This window comes from Erinaceus europaeus, chromosome 5 (assembly GCF_950295315.1).
Source record: "Erinaceus europaeus chromosome 5, mEriEur2.1, whole genome shotgun sequence".
NCBI classification, from domain to species: Eukaryota; Metazoa; Chordata; class Mammalia; order Eulipotyphla; family Erinaceidae; genus Erinaceus; species Erinaceus europaeus.
Genome location: NC_080166.1, coordinates 73,163,472 through 73,181,276, shown reverse-complemented (window position 1 = coordinate 73,181,276; position 17,805 = coordinate 73,163,472). Strand labels below are relative to the sequence as shown.

At 38.6% G+C, this 17,805-nt stretch overlaps 1 protein-coding gene across 1 annotated transcript in view; it reads right to left on the bottom strand.

The window, feature by feature from the left end:
• Positions 1-17,805, bottom strand: part of DIAPH3 (diaphanous related formin 3) — a 551,468-nt gene that overhangs the window by 428,838 nt on the left and 104,825 nt on the right. The gene's annotated exons all lie outside the window — the stretch shown is intronic.

Here is a 17,805-nt window from a genome sequence, read left to right as displayed (position 1 = left end):
ATTTTTTTAAAGACAAGTCTAGCTAGGATTCCATTAATGTTTCCTTGGAGAAAATTATTCTCCAGACAATTAAGAAGATACCAACACTGAGAAGCCAAAGGAAGAAGGAAGAAAAAAAAATCCTGGCACTACACCATCATTCTAATTATCTCTTCTCTTCTAGATAGTCAATAAATTCCTTTTATTTGTTCAAATTAGTTCAAGTTAGACTTCTTTCTATCACTGACAATTGAAACAGATTTGACTAGCATTGCAAAGTACATACAAACACAAATTAATTGTGCTAGGTTTGCTGCACTGTAGTTTTTACACACATATTTGAAACTCAGTACTATATAAATTGCTCTCACTGCCCATGACAGTGTTCCAAAGTCTACACACACACACACACACACACACACACACACACACACACCCCACTATATAGTTTAAGAAAAAATAATTATTGTGTTGTGGTTGATAGAATAATGGTTATGCAGAGACTCTCATGCCTGAGGTTCCAAGATCCTAGATACAATCCTCACCACCACCATAAGCCAAAGATAAACAGTGCGCTGGTGAAAAGTAAATTAATTAATTAATATAGTTATTTCTTGATGTCCAACAGCTAAAACCTTTGAAATTTATGCAAATGTGGCAGTATTATTTAAAAAGCTCCTAAGACCTGAAGTAATAATACACCTAAGAGCTTCCATTAGATAAGTGTGTTGTTTTTAACAAATAATCACACAAATTTTCTGATCTGAATTTTCTGTCTTTACACAATAAGTTAGGTAAAACTAATCTCTGGCATACCATGAACAGTGTTGTGTTTTCAGGGATAACATATCTGCATACAACAACAAGTGGTATAAGTAAGCTATCAGATTAAATTTTATATAACAATTAATACTAAAATATTAAAATTGTCTTTGAAATTAGATATATTCTTCTTTACAACGAGTAGTTCCATTATTATAAACCACAGTTACTAAGGGTCTCTATAACAAGTATCATCATAAAAACAGCTGGAACATTATCAGGACTCCATTATTACCAAAAGCAATGATACCAGAAATCTGGCCAACCCTTGAGAATTCACCTATTATTAGCACTTCTAAATGCTTTAATAGCATGCTAGACAGTATATATGCCAGGATTCCTTTTTTTTTTTCCCCATTTACTGTGATATTTACGTCACTGTCACACTTAGGTATGTACTTAACACAAGTTGTAATGATCACAAACTGAACATTTAAATTATTCCTGGATTTACCAGATGTTTCCAAAATGCAAATTCTGCAAATAAAAGTGATGAGTAAATGGGTGGCAACTGAACACAAGAATATAAAATAAATCTGGGTGCTATTCCAAGCTGCATTCAAAATCTTTACAAACAAAATACTATTAGCTCCACTTATTTGTTTTTATTTTTCTAATTGAAATGTGGTACATGTTATCAAGCCATCTGCGCCACGGCTAAATGACTTGGTAAACAAGGAAAATAGTCTTCTGTTAGGAATAACATCAGATTTTGTTTCTACTCCCAAACATCTTCCAGTACCAATGCAGAACTCTTGCCTTCCTAAGTTTGCTTGGGTTCACAACTAGGAAACCAGCAAGAGTTCAGGTCCTCACCCATTAACTTCATAGTGGACAATGCATTTCCATCACCATGGTGCTGGAACAAGTCTATCCCTGTGTCATACACATAGGCTCCATGAATCTCACCTCCTTATTCTTTTTTGTTTCTAAAACTGGGTTCACTGAAGTATTTGAAGTCTCATTAGCATCAGTTTCACCTTTTTCTCCTTTTTTGCTTTTTTGCCATTTTTTTTTTCTTTTGTTGCCCTTGTTGTTTATCATTGTTATAATTATTGTCCTTATTGTTGTCGGATAGGACAGAGAGAAATCTAGAGAGGAAAGGAAGACAGAGAAGGGGAAAGACAGATAGACACCTGCACACCTGCTTTACAACCTGTGAAGCGCCCCCTCTGCGAACCTGGGGCTCGAACCGGGATCCTTATGCCGGTCCTTGCACTTAGTCACGTGCACTTAACCCACAGCACTACCACCCGGCCCCCAGCTCCCCCTTTTTCTTACATATAAAAATAGGGAGAGTCGGGCGGTAGCGCAATGGGTTAATAAGCACAAGGGGTACAAAGCGCAAGGACCCACATGAGGATACCGGTTCGAGCCCCGGCTCCCCACCTGAAGGGGGAGTTGCTTCACAAGCAGTGAAGCAGGTCTGTAGGTGTCTTTCTCTCGCGCTCTCTGTCTTCCCCACCTCTCCCCACTTCTCTGTCCTATTCAACACCGACAACATCAACAATAATAACTAAAACATAAAAACAAGGGCAACAAAAAGGAAATAAATAAATATTTTTAAAAAATTGATTATATAGGCGTCGGGCAGTAGTGCAGCGGGTTAAGCGCACACGGCACTAAGCACAAGGACAGGCATAAAGGTCCCAGTTCGAGCCCTGGCTCCCCACCTGCAGGGGAGCCGCTTGACAAGCGGTGAAGCAGGTCTGCAGGTGTCTATCTTTTTCTTCCCCTCTCTGTCTTCTCCTCCTCTCTTGATTTTTCTCTGTCCTGTCCAACAACAACAGCAACAACAACAACAAGGCCAACAAAAGAGAAAAGATGACCTCCATGAAACAGTGAATTCATAGTGCAAGCACCAAGCCCCAGTGATAAACCTGGAGGTAATAATAATAATAATAATAACAACAATAATAATAAATAAAAAATAGATTATAGCCTAGAATCTAGGGCACCACAGCTTGTCATTTCTATCTTGCCACATCCAAAGCCTGACTCAGTTGATAAAAGGGTGGCTACTATTCATCACCTTACATCATCTTCTTTATATTTTTGTTAAAAACAGGGAGGGAAACCTGTTTATCCTTAGAAATTCAGACAATAAATAATATTGCATCTGCCGATCACAGCCTAACCAACACAACAATTGCCACCTCAACATGCTTCACTTCAGACTGTGTCCAGAGACTTCACGTGTGGAACGACAACCCTTCAGCTTCATTACTCGGGTGAGACCTTTCCTTTCATAGTATACTCTAATTCCATCTCAGGTGGTTCACTTTCTAACAAAGTCCCAAAACCTAGATATACACCAGTTTCTGTGAGAGAGAGCATATGTTCACACGTATCCGTAAACTACTGCAAAATATATACCTGAAAGCAGAAGTACACTAGAGTTTGCAGTGAGTATCCCCCTAACACTTCCTCTCCACTATTCCAAGCTTTGGGTCCATGATTGCTCAACAATTTGTTTGGCTTCGTATGTTAACTCTCTTTTCAGTCATCTGGCTCCAGATGTCATCAGGATGCCGGCCAGGCTTCCCTGGACTGAAGACCCCACCAATGTGTCCTGGAGCTCCGCTTCCCCAGAGACTCACCCTAATAGGGAAAGAGAGAGGCAGACTGGGAGTATGGACTCACCAGTCAATGTCCATGTTCAGCGGGGAAGCAATTACAAAAGCCAGACCTTCTACCTTCTGCAACCCACAATGACCCTGAGTCCATGCTCCCAGAGGGACAGAGAATGGGAAAGCTATCAGGAGAGGGGGTGGGATATGGAGATTGGGTGGTGAGAATTCTGTGGAGTTGTACCCCTCCTACCCTATGGTTTTGATTAATTAATCCTTTCTTAAATAAAAAAGAAAAAAAAAAGAAATTCAGACAACAATCCTAAAACTAAGTCATTCTAATTTTACTGCTTCTTTTTGGTAAATATGAAAAGGAAAGGGACTAGGCAGTGACACACATCTTGCAATGCATAAGAACCCAGGAGTTTGGGAGTCGGGCGGTAGCACCAGCAGGTTATGTGCACGTGGTGCGAAGCGCAAGGACCAGCGTTAGGATCCCAGTTCGAGACCCTGGCTCCCCACCTGCAGGGAAGTCGCTTCACAAGCGGTGAAGCAGGTCTGCAGGTGTCTATCTTTCTCTCACCCTCTCTGTCTTCCCCTCCTCTCTCCATTTTCCATTAACTTCCCAAGTAACCAATAACCAACTCCATGAAAATGTACTAATTACTTAAGCATTTCTCTACCGTTGCACAAATTGTTTCTTTTTAATTTGTCAGGAAAAGTCAGGACTCATTTTTGCACAGAAAAAAAGAGTCATGTTGTGACTTTTCTGATAACCCAGCACATGTTTTTACACAGTGACATGAGGAGCAAGTTCATGTAGACTGTCACATTTTCAAATACTGTTATAAAAATAGTTTCAAAATCTTGGGATCGACCAATAGGGCATACTATTTTATTCTGATAGATATTGACAAATTATAGTACAAAACCATTGCAGTGCTGTGTGGTTCAGCATCCTCATCTAACACTGTCAGCAATCTTTTTTTTTTTATAACTTTTACATTTTTGACAGATGAAAAAATGCTCTCTATACCTATTTTAATTTACATATTGAGATTGAATGTCTTTTCAAATGACTGCTTGCTATTTGTATTTCCTCTTGGGCAAATGGCCTATTTGTATTAAGTAAAAGTTTTTCTATTAGGTTATTCATCTTTTCCCTAAAGATTCACAGGTATTCTTTACACACTTGAAATGTGTAGGAAATATTTCTACTAGTTTATTTTTATTATCTCTTCCAACTTTTTGTTTACATCTTCCTTTCTCTTCTCTCAATCACAACCTACAGGGAAACAGGGAAATGTTTGTTATATTAATAAGTGTTTCCATCTTTTTCCTATACAGTATCTGGATCTAAACTAGCTAGAATCCTTAATTCCTTCACACCAAGATTATATCGAATAATTACTGGTTCAGAATGATACTCTACATTCACACAAGGGGGGAGGGTGGAGGGGGGAGGTATTTTCATAACCTAAGCCAAAGCATTTGTCCTTTAATACCTTTTTCCTGTTAATAATTTGGAAGAAACAACATCACATCCCCTCACTTTGTATAAAATCATTTTTAGTTAAATGTTAGGTACAAAAGGTAGACAAATTGGCAGACAAATGAAATAACCAGGGAATTTTTATTTTCTAGTTAACCAAAAGGCAAAATTCTTGTGGGTTAAGATGTCAAGGAACAACATTCTTGAGATTTTCATTTGAAAACTACAGATAGCTATGTAAGGGATCACATTGTTTTTCACACTGTTGCACCATTTTAAAACACAAGGTTATAGAAACCCTCAGAGGCCTATGAGCTCTATCTACATGGAGAATATCAGTACAACTTTTTAAAATACATTCACATTCAAATCTGAGAAACATAATTCTCAGCTCATCAGGCCTGCTTAATTGCACCAACATCTGCAATCAATTTAAATTCTTTAAGATAGTCTTTCACAGAGCTTGAAGTGATTTCATGCAGTGATAGATTTAACACACTCACTAATTTATAGACACACACAGGCAGACGAGACCTAATTTTTTTCCAGGGGTGAGGTAAAGTACTGAAGGGTAGCCTGAACTTTCCAACTATCATACGGATATAGAAAAAGATACATTCTGCATAATTTCTTGAAAATATATGAGCAAATTATAGTGTACAAGCATAATAGAGAAATTAAGACTAAAACTGTTATTTTATTTAAATCTAGTTGTAGGTCATGGACCATTAAGAGAAGTAATGAAAGTTTACAGATGCTTCAAACTGCAAAACCCACAACTATCAGTTGAAAGTTACGTAGAAAAATGTCGTTCCTTGATATCAATGCATTGCCATTTTCTATCCACAGAAGTTAAGAGACATGGGAACAGACAAAAAGAAGACTAGTAATTCATGATTTTTTAAACAATGACACAAATTGTTATACAGTAAAAATATGAGGTTCAAAATCAGAAAAACTAGAGGGCAGATATAGATAGATACACATATGTACACACACACACACACACACACACACACACATTTTTTAACTCCTTGGTCCCCATAGAAAAAGAAATAAGACAAATAATAAAACTCAGAAAACTAAACTAAAAACTCTTAACAATATTAAACAACAAGGCATCTTCATGATCATCAAAACACAAACAGAGACAAACCAATAGCCACCAAACTCTGCATGGTATCAAATTCTATACAGGAAAAAGTAAAGAAAGCACCAGGGTGGCTGATGAACATGAAAACAGAAGGACCCTGACACAGCCCAGAGGTATTCATTATAAACTGCAGTCGGCCAATTTGAGAAGAGCAACAGAAAAGTGGATGGAATTGGATGACTCTGGTGGTGAGTAAATGCAAGCGGCAGACAGGATCTGATGAGACTGGAAAAGATTAATATCCTGTGATCGAACTCCCAGTACTGAGCTACCATGGTGCACCCTTCCAAACCAGGTTATCAGTACATAGGACAAAATGCTGAGAGTGATATCAAAGCTAAATTGAACATTCCTACAGAAGATAAAATATGGTATTCAGGATGGCGGGGGGGGGGGGGGGGGACACATACAACATGGCATACATTAAATTAGAATTTCAAAAAGAGCTGTGATATTAAGAGAATATACCTGACACTGAGAAGAAAAAAGAGGACTTAGACCAGAATTATATCAACTTAGAAATGAGAGAACACCAAGAAAAAAGTGGGAAAAAAATCTCAGTAATGAAAACTGTACTAGAAGGGATATTTTTAAAAAGTAAGGATTCTGCCATTAAAGACTGAAAAGAAGACATTTAATAAAAAAAATAGTAATAAAGATAAAGGGATGTGAAAAAATAGCTTTATTAAAGATACACAAAAATCCAACTAGCAGGTAACTGGACACCTAAATAAAAACTAAAGCAAGAAAACAAATAGTTTTCATGAAATTAAAAGAAAATTTATGTGCATAATGGTATATACTTAATCTCAATTCTGAAATTTATATAAAGAGGCAATAACCTAGAAAAAAAACTTATGAGACTTTTGAGAACAATGTTGCTGTGCTTCATACTCAATATATACATATATATTAAAATATAAATATATATAATATACATAGAGTTTAAGGCTAAGAAAGAAAAAAAAATTAAGACTGAGCCAAAGATTTTATATCCAATAGAAATAGGTGAGTGATAAAAAAAAGAAAAAAAAACTTTTATTGTTATCAAAATGCAAATCTCAGAGTGTGTTTTTCCAGGGAGTTCTTCAGAGGGAATATCTAGAGAAATAGAAAGAATGTTGACAGGCCTTGAGATACAGTTACTTGAGGTCAAGTGGTAGTGTATCCAGTACAGTGCACATGTTACCATATACAAAGCCCCCAGTTCCTATCTGAAGGAGGAAGTTTCACAAAGGATGGAGCAGTGCTACAGATGTCTCTCCTTCTCACTGTCTCTCACCCTCAATTAACAAAAAACAAAAACATGTCCGGGAGGTGGCGTAATGGATAAAGCATTGGGTTCTCAACCGTGACGTCCTGAGTTCAATCCCCAGCAGCACATGTACCAGAGTGATATCTGATTCGTTCCCTCTCTCTCTCTCTCTCTCTCTCTCTCTCTCTCTCTCTCTCTCTCTCCCTCTCCCTCTCCCTCTCTCTCTCTCCCTCTCTCATCTTTCTCCTTAATAAATAAAAAAAATATTTTAAAAAAACCTGTCACCTGGAACAGTGGAGTCATATAGGCATGGGGCACCAGCTATAACTCTGGTGCAATAAACATTCCTTCTTCTGCATCCCACAATGACTCTGGGTCCATACTCCCAGAAGGATAAAGAAGAGGGAAGCTACCAAGGGAGGGGATTGGATATGGAGCTCTGGGGATGGGCACTGTGTGGAAAGGTACCCTGCTCTTATCCTATAGTTTTGTCAATATTTCCATTTTATAAATAAAAAAAAAGTGAAACAAAAAAAATACAGAGAAAGAGAGCGAGAGGATGAACCCACTCCAAGAAATAAAATGTAAATAGAGAGTACATAAATAGTTATACATAGAATTAAAGCTAAACGAAGATCAAACAGAGTGTGATGACTATATGCTGAATTAATGCAGATGTAGTACAACAAAAACAAATGAAGATGCAGGCTTTTCAGAATGTCAACCCTTCAGTTCCATGACTCTGGTGGGACCTTTCCCAGCCCATAAAACTTCTTAATCCGAGATACTACTGCATCACAACTGACACATGTTCCCCAAGCACACCTGATTGCTAGAAGGAAGGGAATTGTTGCACAGGAAATGCAAGTGGTAGCAGATACAGCTTAGAAAGGAAGTGAGAATGGGGCTTGGATGTTTATAAGCTAGTCCTATGGGCATGGTCTTCTCCCTTTGTCTCTCTTTCTCTGACCATGTGTATTCAAACATGTGGATGCCCTCAAATTTTCTGAATAGGTCTAAAATTCTTGAAAATCATGCTTTTTCCTCAATTCTTTGTAAGGATTATGTGTGATGAACCTTGAAACATGGGGTACAAACTTGGCCCAAATTCCCCCTAATACAGTATCATGGCACCTCTCATGTGGTGAGTGGTAGGGTGTTTGAACTTGGGCAGCACAAATGGAAAGCATGTAACCTATCTAGTGAGCTAGTTCTCTGACCGATTTAAATAAAAATTTTTCTTTTCATATAGAGAAAAGGGAGACACAAAGAGAGAGGTAGATATACTACAGCACTGTTCCACCACCTGTAGACTTCCCTCTGGTGTTACCCATACACGTGGGGGCTCAAACTCAGGTTCTTGCTCATGATAAGTTATGAACTCTGTCTTCCTGGTTCCTGGCACACCATCTTCTCAATTTTTTTTGTTGTTGTTGCTGGAGCTTTTGTGCTCAGGGCTCCCTTTTTCAGGTAGAGACAGAGATAGAGGGAGAGAAAGGTACCACAGCACAGAAGCTTCCTCCAGTGCAGTGGGGATTGGGATGAAGTTTTTCCCCTGCTTATGCTTTATTACACAGTAGTAAAAAACAAACAACAACAAAAAAAACTACATATAAGCATTTTATTTTTATATTATCGTGTAAGCTATGAAAGAAAAAATATCCCTCTGTGTGTGTGTGTAATCTGAGATGGCTGTTGGAGTTTGATTGGCTGTTAAGCAAATGTTACATCAATTAAAGAATGCATGTTTTATTGTCTTTTCTTTACCAAAAAAAAAAAAAAAAACTTCTTAATCCCAATTCAGGTGGCACATTTCCTAACAAAGCCACAGAAACTAGATATAGTAGACCAGGGTCCATGAGATAGGGCATAACTGTACATATATCCATACATTAGGAGAAAATATATACCTTAAAGTAGAAGTGCAAAATAGCTTGCAGTGACTCCACAAAGTGACACCACAAAGCACTTAATCAAATAGTTTCTACTTACACCCAGATACCCTCCTCACCTACTTCCTATTTCTCAACCACTCTAAGGCTAACCTTGTCAGATGAAGTAAGGACTACAAAAGCTGGATAAGGGCAAGAGACCGACATACTTTAATGATGGCTCTTTTGGTCACTACCAGGCCACCCCATCATCCAGGGCCCTAGTCAGAGAGTCCTGGGATTCAGACATGATGGGCTTAGACCTATAACAGATCCCTCTTGCCACTGTCACTGGTCATCTCCATCAGGAACAACACAGTGGACCCTCTTGTGAGCCTCTATAGGACCTTGCCCTCAATGTGGATCAACAATGGTAAGGACTGCCCCATTCTCCGAAGGGAGGTTGGGTCAACATACTCTGCCACTCGAGGAAGACGGGCCCTGAAATGAGTGCAGCCTAGAATGTACCTTAACTATGACCACAGAGGCAAGCTCAGACCTACAGGGATGCAGAGGTTACACAGGTTCCTGTGCTGAAAATGGGTCACAGATCAAATTGATGGGGTTTACAGTTAATGATATTTATATACTTTTCCCATACTTGGGAGCTACTCTCTTCCCTGATCCAGCTTTCTAGTCCTTATTTCCAACTCTGACACCATCTCCCCAGACAGTACCTTTAACCCACCTGCATATAAGCTATCAGGCTCAGGAAAAAAATTGGTAAAATCATGGGCCCTTTGGAATATACCTAAAATAAACCCACTAGCATTTTTCAAAATGGAGACCCCAAATCTCATCTGCTCTATTCTTACCTTTAGGTTCCCGATTACTAAATAATTTGTTCTTAATTATATCTTAATGATTTTTTTAGCCACCAGGTTCCAGATGCTACCATGACGCCAGTCTGATTTCCCTGGGCAGATGACCTTATCAATGTGTCCTGGAACCCCACCTCTCCAGAGCCCCACCCCACTAGGGAAAGAGAGAGAGAGACTGTGAGTATGACCCTAACAGCCAACACCCATGTCCATCAGAGAAACAATTACAGAAGCCAGACCTTCCACTTTCTGCACCCCATAATGACCCTGGGTCCATACTCCCAGAGGGATAAAGAATAGGGAAGCTGTCTGGGGACACATGGGAGGTGCCACAGCATTGGAGGAAGCGTTAGTGCTGTGGTATCTCTTGCTCTTCCCTCGCTGGTATATGTATGTGTATGTGTATGTGTATGTACATATATATGTGTGTGATATATATATATATATATATGGTTGTGTATGATGAGCTACATTTGTTAGGTGGTGAAACTATAAAGGAACTGAAATATTCCTATAAAAGAAGGAACTGAAATATTCCTATAAAAGAGATTTGAAGCTGGAACAAGGTAGGTGGGGGACTCTGCAGGGGTGACTATCTAGGTTCTCTTTACTGACCTGGGTTATATTCACTTCACAGAACCCCCTTAGCTATGTTTCTACAGCTGTATTTTATAATAATAAAACAGAAAAAAAATTCAGAAACTCTGGTTATAATAACTCAGAGTTATCACATACTTCCCCAGTGATCTCCATCTGCAAAAACATAGAAACATGCTATTTATATTCCATACCTATGCAAATACAAACTTAGTAACAAGGAAAATGATGACTAAAACCAAAGTGGACAAAAATGTAAGGAAATTATTTGTAACTACCAAAACAGTGGACTATAGCTTTCTCAAGAAAGCCTACCAAGTGGATTTGGACAGTGGCTCTATGGTGCTTTGCCTTGAATGCTTAAGTGCATTCAATCCCAGGTACCACGTTAAATGACTGAACAGTCTCTCCACTCTCTGGGGGAAAAACATGCTAATAAAGTCTAATCTAAGAATCTAGTGCAATGGTAATATAGGAGGGATAGACATAATTTAAGATTATTCATCAAGTAAAACAAACAACTCGCAAAAGTAAAACAAACTCTTAGCCTCAGTGAAAACTAGGACATTTATAGGAGGGGAAGAAAGATTAAAGGAATATGTAGAAGAGACTTTGTTACCTGGTCTAATAAATCTCATACACATATGAGAATAAAATGATAACCTCCCCAACATCTTACAGAATTATGAATTAATGCTAAATCAATTAAAATATATGTAAATTAAATTTCTCAATGAATTGCTTTCATACCTCAGTAAATCCCAAAGACAAAAGGTCCAAATTTACCTGATTTAACTTAAGAAGTTTTCTGCTATTAAATTCTGTATTATATTGAGGGTAAGAAGATACATTAACTGAACATTTTCTTCGAGGTGAGAAAACACCATTATTCTACACTAATCAGTAAGTAGAAATAAACCAAGGAACCAGGAGAAAAGGAATGGGTGTTCTTTATAGATTCAATGTATAGAATCCATTCTATTTAAGAAGAATAACTGAGAGTGTTTCCTTAGAGTATAAACTAAATTAAGAGAATGATGTTTATCACCAACAACTACAATTTTCACCTCTTCCCACAAAACTGTTCCTTTTGCTATAGGTCCTTTTCATATGGTTCTTTTCTCATTTGTATCCATCAGACTCACATGCATTTTCTGTGGTACTTCAAAGTTTACTGAATTTGTGATTATGAGAAACAACTATACTAATTATAAAACTTAAAGGAAACCTCTATATTACAGCTTTAAATGCAGGCATACTTTTTCCTAATCCCTGTCTCTATTGGGCATTATTTTCCAAAACCTTCCCCTCAGATGATGTCTACAAGAGATCAAGTGTGGAGGGTCGGGCGGTGGTGTAGTGGGTTAAGCGCATGTAGCGCAAAGCGCAGGGACCGGCGTAAGGATCCAGGTTCGAGCCCCCGCCTCCCCACCTGCAGGGGAGTCGCTTCACAGGCGGTGAAGCAGGTATGCAGGTGTCTATCTTTCTCTCCCCTTCTCTGTCTTCCCCTCCTCTCTCCATTTCTCTCTGTCCTATCCAACAACGAATTGCGTCAACAAGGGCAATAATAATAACCACAACGAAGCTACAACAAGGGCAACAAAAGGGGGGAAAAATGGCCTCCAGGAGCGGTGGATTCATGGTGCAGGCACCGAGCCCAGCAATAACCCTGGAGGAGAAAAAAAAAAAAAAAAGAGATCAAGTGTCAGAGAATTTCTTAATGACTATAGTGTGCCACCGGAACATTCATTTCACCTGATTCACATTAAAACTAGCCTTGAACTCACAATGGTTACATTAGTTTTATTAGTAAGTGTTTACTCCCAGTCTTTGTTGTTGTTATTTTTTTTTGAAAGAATTCTTTTTTAATTTTATTTATTCCATTTTGTTGCCCTTGTTGTTTTACTGTTGTAGTTATTATTGTTGTCATCGTTGTTGGATAGGACAGAGAGAAATAAAGAGAGGAGGGGGAAGACAGAGAGGGGGAGAGAATGACAGACACCTGCAAACCTGCTTCACCACTTGTGTAGTGACTCCCCTGCAGGTGGGGAGCCAGGGCTTGAACCGGGATCTTTGCGCTGGTCCTTGCGCTTTGCACCACCTGCACTTAACCCACTGCACTACAGCCCGACTCCCCCTTCCCAGTCTTTGCTGAATTAACTTTACAATGAAAGACATCTGAGAGTCATCTAACACAACCCAGTCGTTCTCATCTTTGACTGTACACTGGAATCAAGAGTATTTTGCAGCCTGGGTTCTAGCTGCAAGAATCTTGATTTAATTTTTAAACAATGTGGCGACCAACATAGTGAAATTTTCTAAATGTCTGCAAGAAGTATAATGGATGTGGAGATAAAGAACAATTGTTATGGGCTGGGAAGACAACATAGTGGTTATGCAAAAAGACTTTTGTGCCTAAGGCTCTGAGATTCCAGGTTCAAAGGGGCCAAACCAAGGCACACCTGGTTAAGTGCACACACTACACTGGGCAAGGACCTGGGTTCAAGCCCCTGCACCCCACCTGCAGGGCAAAAGCTTCACAAGTGGTGAAGTAGAGCTGCAGGTGTCTTTCTGTCTCTCTTCCGTTTTATCTCCCTCCTTCCAGCTCTTCAATTTCTCTGTCTTTATCCAATAATAAATAAATATTTTTTTTAAAAAAAGAAAGATTCCAGGTTCAGTCCCCAGCACCAACATGAAGCAGAGCTGATCAATGCTCTGATCTTCCTCTGAACCTCTCTTACTCATTTAAAAAAAAGGGGGGGAATATATATATATTCCTACAATGAATAGAACAACTGTGCTGATCTGACCACTTTTTCCCCCTCAGTTTCACTGATTACCTTTCCCCTTCATTCACTGCAAAGGAACCATGTATATTAAACAGCCCTGGTTATAATTTTCTTTTTTTTAAGAGAGAGATGAAGAGAGAGAGAGAGAGAGAAACACACAGAGAGAGAAACACCAGAGCGCTGCTCAGCTCTGGCTTGTGGTGGTGTGGGGGATTGAACCTGGGACTTGGGAGCCTCAGGCATGAGAGTCTGTTTGCATAACCATTATGCTGTCTCCCCCGACCTATAATTTTCAACTATTCCTACAAAACTGTTCCTTTTGCTATCAGTTCTTTTCTTATGGGTATTTTTCTCATTCATAGCCATCAGAATTGCATGTCTTTTCTCTCTGGTACTTCAAAGTTTAACACTTTTGTAATTATTAGAAGTAATTATATTCATTTAAATAATTAAATAGTATGCTCAAAGGTAGTACAGGAAGCAAACTCACTGAAAAATATAAAAAATCTGAGATAACCAATGGCAAAGTTGAGACATGACATGTATCACTGACTACATCAGGCTATAAAACTCAAGTAAATTTTACTGATATTTCTATGTCTGGTGATTCTTTTAAAATACTGCTATAATAGCATAAACTTTAACTTTAGGATTTTTTTTTTTAGTTCTTTTATTTATTTATTCCCTTTTGTTGCCCTTGTTGTTTTACTGTTGTTGTTACTGATGTCGTTATTGTTGGATAGGACAGAGAGAAATGGAGAGAGGAGGAGAAAACGGAGAGGGGGAGAGAAAGACACCTGGAGACCTGCTTCACCTCTTGTGAAGCGACTCCCCTGCAGGTAAGGAGCTGGGGGCTCGAACCGGGATCCTTGCGCCGGTCCTTGTGCTTTGCACCACTAACTTTAGGATTTTTAAAAGACTAAGAATACACTACCCAAAATTGAACCTACTATAATTTTATCCTAAAAGAAATAAAAGAGAGATGACTAGTTTCATTATCATCTTCTGCCTAAACAGAAACACAATGAAGTAATAGCACAAACATTAAATGCCAGTAATGCTACCTAGAAATGACTCAGAAGTTAGTACAATGAATGTGAGCTGTTGAAAGTTAATTTTAATTGTACCTAAGTAAAACCTGTCTCCTATAGGTACAAATGGAAATTGAAGTGCCAGATAGATTATTAGGAAAAACTCTTAACAAGAAATTTGTTCACTGCCCTAAGGCACTGTCAGCAAGCAGAAACAGGCAAAGTCTTACATGAGAGAACACTGTTAATAGCTACGTGTGTAAGTACAAGTGCCAGCCACAAATTTGTACTTAGTGTTTGTGTTTTAATCAAATCCCTAAGCTCTTGAAATGCACATCAAAAATAATCCATGATAAATATAACTAGTAAAAATGTTGGATCAGTTACATCTCTAGTGGTTAAATGTAGCATTATATTTAAATTGAATTCAATTTAAATTTCTCAGAAACCTTACACCCAGCCCAAGCCAAACTGACTTGCCCAGTCAACCCTAGACCATGTATCAGTGTCCTGGAAAGTTGGGGGGTGTGGAGGGAAATGTGGACTTAGCAATTTAAGTTTCTAACTATGATACTTCTTAAGAAAACTTTTATTTTTATTAATTGTAGAAACTCAGTTTTACTACCTAGCTGCCCCGATGAAATTCACTAGGCTCTTAGAATAACCTAGCTTAATGACGTTATTTTCCACTCTAAAAACAAAAATTATCTACATTAGAGCTAATAGGATTGATGTTTCCTAAATATGTTTAAATAACCAACCGCAGGCATCAGTGTTGTCATTTCAAGGCTAAACTCTTACCAAATCATATGACACAAAATGCCCGATATTCTATCTAGAACAACCGAGTATGAATTTTGGTTCTGCTTTTCCTCAGAGAAACTTTTTAAGTATGCATTAATAAATACAGTGGCATAACAAAATCCTGTATCCTGATAAAACCTATTTCCACTGTCAGAGAAAAAAACAGATGACTGGTCAGCTTGAACTTTCAACAACGTCAACCATCTGCCAAATTATTCAGAACCCTCTAGGAAACACTACGATCCTCTGCACGCTAATTAAATGAGTCAGTGCTTTAATAACACTTTAGATAACTAATCTGCATCAATTTCGATAATCTAATTATCTAATTCAAGTAAATAAGTTGCAATCTTAGTCCAAAATAATTATAGGATTAAAGTCTAAAATCAGTGAATGCAAATTGAAATAGATCTGCTTTAATGAAGTTCTAAAGGGTTTGTTCTTCCATTAAGAAATGTTTATTATCTGAAATTCAGGAATTAAGAGGCAGTACTATGCCAAGATTTTCTTCTTTTTTGTTTTTAAAAATTTTATTTATTTATTACTGGATAGAGACAGAGAGAAATTGAGAGGGAAGGGGATGATAGGGAGAGACAGATGCACACACAGAGAGATATACCTGCAGCCCTGCTTCACCAGTCATGAAGCTTTTCCCCTGCAGGTGGGGACTAGTGGCTTGAACGTGGGTCCTAGAGCACTGTAATGTGTGTGCTTAACCAGGTGTACCACTGCCTGGTCCCCTGCCAAGGTTTTCTAAACCAATTCTAACTAATATATTACTGCTTATAATTAAGGGGATTCAAGCTTACTGGATTTAAAATTCCCTACCAGAATAATCTTCCCAGATGATATAAAAACAGTTACCCCAGTTCTGCTCTCCCTGTTTTGGTCATCTGCCCCATCTCACTTCACTTCCTATTACTCACAATCATGTTACTTCACAGGACATGGTGGTAGACTGTATTGGTGCTCATTTCCCAGAGCCTAAAACTGTATCTGCCATATAGACAGCAAATAAAGGCATGGTGAACAAAAGAATTATTTGGAAAGGTGGACTCACAAAAAGCATATATTATTATTGATATACACTTATTTATAATTTTTATTATGGTGTACTGACTGCAACAGCAAGAACCATAAGAGTTAAAAGGGGGGGGGGGGGGTTTTGAGTGGTAGCACAGCTGGTTAAGCGCACGCAGCACAAAGCACAAAGACCAGAGTAAGGACCCCGGTTCGAGCCCCCGGCTCCCCACCTAGGGGGAGTCACGTCACAGGCAGTGAAGTAGGTTTGCAGGTGTCTATCTTTCTCTCCCCCTCTCTGTCTTCCTCTCCTCTCTCAATTTCTCTCTGTCCTATCCAACAACGAGAGACATCAACAACAACAATAACCACAGCAAGGCTACAATAACAAGGACAACAAAAGGGGGGAAAATGGCCTCCAGGAGCAGTGGATTCATGGTGCTGGCACTGAGCCCCAGCAATAATCCTGGAGGCAAAAAAAAAAAAAAACTTCCCAGAGCCCTACCCCACTAGGGAAAAACAGAAACAGGCTGGAGGTATGGACAGACCTGCCAACATCCAAGTCCAGTGGAGAAGTAATTACAGAAGTCAGACCTTCTACCTTCTCCTCCCCATAAAGATCGTTGGTCCATACTTCCAGAGGGGTAAAGAACATGGAATTATATGGAATTATACCCCTCTTTTACCACAAAAAAAGTGTTAAGAATGAATAAAACTATAACATATGACTCAACAATAACAAACAAATCAAAAAACAAACAAAAGCACACATAGTTGCTACTTCAAACTGCTACCATAAAAGGCAGTCGTCTGTTATATCCTATTAATAAACTAGCCAATTTTATTCTCATAGCTAGTTGGGAATAAAGGTATGAAACCCATCATATGGATAAATTGAAAGCCAGAGAGGTAAAATCAGATGGCCCAGATCAAATGGAAGACAAATAAGTCAATCAAAAGTACAAATAATCTTCTGGATTCCTGATGTTAACTTGTGATATCTAAGTAGCAGAAGCAGAGAGTATCAATAGTGGGATACAGAGCCCACCTCCAGAAAGAACCAAAGAAGCACAGGACTCAGTTTCCCCCAGTGCAGTGGGGACCTGAGCTGGAGCCTGGGCCATACCCATAGCAAAGCATGTACCCTCCCCACTGAGCTATTTGGTTGTGACGTCAGGGATTCTATTTTAAATTAAGTCAAAATCATTTTCTACTATCGATGAACTGCTTCTCTATTTTCATACTTTTTGTTGAAACCATTTATTCACAACGATATGACTGGTCAAGCTCATTTGCTGTCCCATGAAATAAATTGTTTCTGTGTTTCAGTCAGATTCAGAGACATCTAGTCATTACTTTCTTTTTTTTTTAAATTTTTTTAATATTTATTTATTTACTTGTTCCCTTTTGTTGCCCTTGTTGTAGTTATTATTGTTGTTATTAATGCCGTTGTTGTTGGATAGGACTGAGAGAAACAGAGAGAGGAGGGGAAGACAGAGGGGGAGAGAAAGACAGACACCTGCAGACCTGCTTCACCGCCT